The sequence below is a fragment of the Penaeus monodon genome, unplaced genomic scaffold (assembly GCF_015228065.2).
Source record: "Penaeus monodon isolate SGIC_2016 unplaced genomic scaffold, NSTDA_Pmon_1 PmonScaffold_3990, whole genome shotgun sequence".
NCBI classification, from domain to species: Eukaryota; Metazoa; Arthropoda; class Malacostraca; order Decapoda; family Penaeidae; genus Penaeus; species Penaeus monodon.
In genome coordinates, this window is record NW_023658770.1 from 10,001 (window position 1) to 16,120 (window position 6,120).

The following is a 6,120-nucleotide window of genomic DNA, read 5'->3' on the forward strand; positions in this document are numbered from 1 at the left end:
ACTTGTTAACTAATGAAAGGTTGCGTCACCTCAGGTCTTGTTAATTTATACTAAGACTTTTATATGTTGTTGGATAGAGACATTAACCATGTTTATGAAAAGGCATATGTAATAAGCTAGAATAACATATTCCATATGGCCTATGCATGTGATCTTGCAAAATTTATATTCCCACAGGATAAGCCCAAGTTAAATGCAAACTAAGCCTACGAAATTTCTGCATTCTCTGGCCTTTTTAACAACTTGTAACATAGGTATACATGTGATAATTACATAGGATTGTGGACAAATACTATAAATTTCTCGGCTCTCTATATAGATCTCTATATTCTGGAAGAAAACATATAATGAAGGAATGAGGCTATCGCAAAACTCAAACATGGAAAAAAGGGTATTTTGCGGGCAATTCTTACTTAATTTCATGATAATATTATTCGTAAATAAATATTTAATGAGTTTTGATTCTCACGATCTTTTCCAATTTACAATAAACGACCTGGAATTTACTGGAGATCACACAACTCTACCTAAAATAAACGATCTATAAATAGATTCGACACTTCCGCCGAGACATCACTCTTTATTCCCATACCGACATTTAAAAAAATACTTGAAAGTATTTAATAAAAAACTAGAAAACAAATAATTCGCCTCACCCTCCAAGCGGTTCCAGCCACGGAGCTCCATGTTTACATTGACCTGCATCTCGGCCCAAGTCAGCTGGCGGATCCGGTCTCGCCATCGACTGTTTGGCGAGATTGCTGATACTTTGGGAGTTTCGGGTTGAGATCGGGGATATTTTTTGCAATTGCTGGGTGATGTTAATCTGAATTGGATTATATAAAAAATCAGCAGTATTTTATAATTTATGTGTGGGGTTGGTTTTATCTAAAAGAGAGGATGCTTGTATTTCTAGGTTTACTGTTTGGCGATATCGGTGCTACTTTGGGAGACCGGAGAAAGGTTGGGGGTATTTTTGGAATTTCTGTTGGTATGATTTTTAAATAAAAAAAGTAAAAGAAAAAAAGGGTGATACTTTCTGAGAGTTCTCTTTCGTGAAATAGGTGTTTTCTGAAAGTTTCTGGGGAAAAAATTTTGGCAGAATTGACGATAAAAAAAAAAAAACAAAAAAAACACAGACTTGCTATTTTGGGGGAATTTCAATCAAAAAGGGGTGTATCTTCAATTCTAAACTGTCCCTGGGATAGAAGTAAAAAAATACATCTATGTGTACACACACACACACACACACACCACACACACACACACACACACACACACACACAGACACACACACACACACCCCACACCACACATTCTTTCTTTTCTTTTTTTTTTTCTTTCTTTCTTTTTGTAAATGAGAATGGAGAAACTTAGATGAAGGATTTTTGGTAACGCTTTGGATATTGGTGATATTTATTTATTGGGGGAAATGGGTTATTTCATATAGATCAAAATCAAGATTGCTGCCATTCATTAAGTAGAAAATGTTATAAAGAATTATATGGGGTTTTCATGAGAAATGGATTATTCAGTGATTTAAATGGAACCGAAAATCCAAACTGAAAGATTATTGATATGTCTGAGTTTCTAAGGCGATATTAGGGATATTAATAAATTCAAGATTGACGTATTAGAACAAAAAAATAGAGGGATTTATGAGACAAGAGAGAAACGGAAATATGGTAATGATAACCGACAAATAATGATGATAATATAAATAACAGTAATAATAGCAGTCATAATTATATTTCTACTACTAAAATACTGCTGCTGTAATTAATAAGAATTATATTAACGGTAGTGACAATGCACCTATTAATGTTAATAATGATATGCTAATAACTGTGATGACAATAATATCAATAAAATGTTGATTATGACAAGACAATGATAATGATTTGTGATAGTAGTTGCAACAGTAGTAATAATATTGACAGTTTATTATAATGGTGATACATAATAGAAACGATAACAGTAAAAAATAGAGGAAATGATGCTAGTAACAATTTTTAAAAAACTACTGTGTGTACGTGGTAGAAAAAAAAAACTTTTCTTATCATCATATTTTCATAAAAAAAACATAATGATCGGCATTAAAATGAGGTAAATATTTTACAGAAAAAAAATAGACATGTGAATGAAAGTAAAAAAAGTAAAAAAAAAAAAAAAAAGTGTCCCATCCTTGGATACATAAAAAAAATAAATAAATAAATAAAACACCTAAAAATAGTCATGCAGTCCAGGACATTCTGATAAAAATTTCAAAACTGAGAAACATTTCCATAAAGAATTAAGCTTAAAGTACGAAAAAAATAAAATACAAATATACCGTTTTGTCCCCGGCTTAGATAAAAAAAAAAAACCATAAAGACAAATCGAAAGCTTAAATTCTAAAAAAATGAAAAATAAAATATTATCGTGTCCTCCTTGGCTTATATATAAAAAGAAACTTCCACAAAGATAAAATAGAAAGCTTAAAGTATATAAAAAAAAATTGCCCTTTTGTCCTCGGCTGCGTTTTTCCCGCGCAGAAAAAAGGTAAACATGGCCCCCGCCTTGATCTCGTCAGAAAGCTAATCGACTCCTCGTAAGTACCATAAAGTGAACCCGAAGATGGTTTTTTGATAAGCAGCTGTAATATTTTGTTTGTGTTTGCGAAGCTGCATGGAGAAAGTTAATAAAAAAAAAAAGGTTAAGGAAGGTTGTTTGCTTAACTATTTTTTTAATGTAAATCATGGGAAGATGGTTTTGTTTTCAACATTTTTTTTTCTCGTATAGTTAAGGAAATATTTACGGAAAGGTTTATTAGCTTAAATTATGTATTGAAAAAGAATATGTATGTATGTATGTTTTGTATATACATATATATATATTTATTATATATATTTATAATAATATATAAAATATATATATATATATAGAGAGAGAGAGAGAGAGAGAGAGAGAGAGAGAGAAGAGAGAAGAGAGAGAGAGGGGTGAGAGAGTGAAAAGAGAAAAGAAAAGAAAAGAAGAGAGAAAGAAAGTGAAAGAGAAAAATAAAGAGAAAGAGAAAGAACAAAGCGAAAAGAGAAGAAAGAAAGTGAAAGAGAAAAGAGAGAGAAAGGTAAAGATAAAAAGAGAAAAGGGAAACAGAAACATAAAAAAAGACTGAAAGAAAGAAAAAAAAACAAAAAAAAGACAGGACAGAAAGTCAAAGAGAAGAAAGGGAAGGTCCTCGTTTTAAAGGGATAATGAACTAATATTTTTTTTTACACAACACAGGCCAACGACAGAGAGACGTTAGCACCCCAAAATGTACAACGAGGGTCAGTAACATGAACAGCGGGCGGGATTCGTACTCAAGGAATATGTAAGTATTGGTGTTTGGCTTTAGAAGTAATGTGGTAGATATTCCTTTTTTGTAATTTAATAATATAGTGTGTGTTTGTTTGTTTGTTTGTTTGCTTGTTTGTTTGTTTGTTTGTATGTTTGTTTGTTTGTTTGTTTGTATGGTTTGTAAGTGAGTGTGAATGTGAGTGTGAGTGAGTGAGTGAATGAGTGAGTGAGTGAATGAGTGAATGAGTGAGTGAGTGAGTGAGTGAGTGTGAGTGTGTGTGTGTGTGTGTGTGTGTGTGTGTGTGTGTGTGCGCGCGCGCTTATGCGTGCATGCGTGCGTGCATACAAGCGTGAGGGCTCTGTATGCTTTGACATTTTATAAGTTAAGAATCAGATTTTACAGGTATAAACAAATACACGCCCACCTACAGCCCCCCCCCAACTTCGCAGCAGCCAGTGTCCACAGAGGCCTACAATACTTATAAAAACCATACTGCAGGGACGGCGGGAGCGAGCGTTGGTCCCAGCAGCCGGAGAGCTCTCAGGACTGGGGGACGCAGCTCTTCTGTTCACAGGACTCTCAGCGTCACCAGCATAGGGCGCCTCAGCCTTTCCTCATGGTATGTTGGTCTGAGGTTGTAGTACGTTTGGCCTGCTGTGTCTGGCATGGCTGGAGTTATGAATGTACATTCTCGTCCACCTTTGTCATCATTTTACTATTATTATTATGTCATTATTAATCACTATTATTATTATTATATCATTATTATTAATCACTATTATTATATTATTATTATATAATTATTATTATATTATTATTATTATTATATCATTATTATTAATCATTCTTTCTTCTTCTTCTTATTATTATATATCTATTATTATATTTTATTTTTATAACTGCCACTACTATCACCATCATTCTCATCATAGCAGCATTAATACTAGCATGACATCGCTGCCTTTATCATCCTTAAAGCCACCACAGTTACCAGTACGCCATTACCTCTACTCCTACTACAATTGCTTATCTACTACTGCTACTAGTACTACTACTATTGCTACTATTACTACTGGTACTACTAGGCTACTATTGCTACTACTACTATTATTATAAAGTTACTACTATTTAGTAACGCCTCTATTACTACGATTACAATTGAATGCTAAACCCCCGTCATTATGACCAGTGCCTCAGTCGCCATCGCCACCACCACCTTTACCGTCGTCACATGAGGGCCCCATCATTACCCTTGTCACATCAAAAAACCACCATTATCACCATCAACACACCACCACCACCCCAAAAACCCCCCCCACCACCACCTCCTCCTCCCCAAACTCTACTTCCACCTCCACCTCCACCTCGACCTCAGCCTCCTCCTCCAACTCTACCTCCACCTCCAAAATCCATCTCCAATTCCAAACCCCCATCTCCTCCACCTCCTCCACTACACCTTCTCCACCTGCACCTCCTCCACCCCTTCCACCTCCTCCACCCCCCTCCACCTCCTCCACCACCTCCACCTCCTACACCTCCTCCACCACCCCCCCCCCCCAAAACCACCACCACTCTTACCATCATCACTATAACCATCACATTATCCACAGCGACCATCACCACAACCATAAAACCCAACCACCTTATCACCACCAAAAAGCATCAGAGCGGCTGACCTGTGCCCGCGCGCCCGTTCTCGCAGAGCAGCAGCCAGGGGGGGCCGCCGCGGGGCCGGGCGGCCAAGGCTGGGGGAAGCGGGGCGCCACGCCTCCCCCCTCCGAAGCCAGGGACCTCACCCCGGCTAGGAAAATCAGGTTAGGGTCACGAGGCTTGGTGTGGTGTGTGGTGTGTGTGTGTGTGTGTGTGTGTGTGTTGTGTGTGTGGTGTGTGTTTTGTGTGTGTGTGTGATGTGTGTGTGGTGTGTGTGTGTGTGTGAGGGGACAGGGCATCGCTAGGGATCAAGACGCAGCCGTGGTTCTTTTCCCCGGGACTCCGGCGCAAAGAAAAAAAAAAGGAAAATCACGTGTGCGTGTGCGTCACGCACGCCCCACACGCACCCCCAAAGCACGCACACGAAACACTCACACGCACACCCCACACGCACACACGCCCACGCACACACGCCCACGCACACACGCCCACGCACACACGCCCACGCACACACACACACGCACACGCACACGCACACGCACACGCAAACGCACACGCACACACACAGCACACACACGCACACACACCCCGCACATACACACATACACACACATACACACACATCCCACACATACACACATACACACACAAAAACCCCACATACACACATACACATACACACACACACACACACACACTCACACACGCACACACGAACACACACACACACGAACACACACAACACACACACGAACACACACACAAACACACACACACACACACACACACTCACACGCACACTCACATCACTCACATCACACTCACACGCACACTCACACGCACACGCACACGCACACGCACACGCACACACACACACACACAGCACACACACACGCACACGCACACGCACACGCACACGCACACACACGCACATGCACAAAACATGCACACACACACACAACACACACACACACACACACACACACACACACACACACCCCACACACAACACCACGCACACTCACACGCACACGCACACGCACACCAACACGCACGTCCACACGCACGCACATGCACGCACACGCACACTCACACGCACACTCACACGCACACTCACACGCACACGCACACACACACACACACACGCACAT

At 39.7% G+C, this 6,120-nt stretch overlaps 1 long non-coding RNA gene and 1 pseudogene across 1 annotated transcript; both read left to right on the top strand.

The window, feature by feature from the left end:
* Positions 1-204, top strand: part of LOC119570796 — a 10,075-nt pseudogene extending 9,871 nt beyond the window's left edge.
* A 2,974-nt stretch (positions 205-3,178) lies between these two features.
* On the top strand, positions 3,179-5,036 carry LOC119570798. Its single transcript, XR_005228466.1, has 3 exons — positions 3,179-3,352; positions 3,818-3,938; positions 5,022-5,036. It is a non-coding gene; the product is annotated as an uncharacterized LOC119570798 (long non-coding RNA).
* The last annotated feature ends 1,084 nt before the right edge of the window (positions 5,037-6,120 follow it).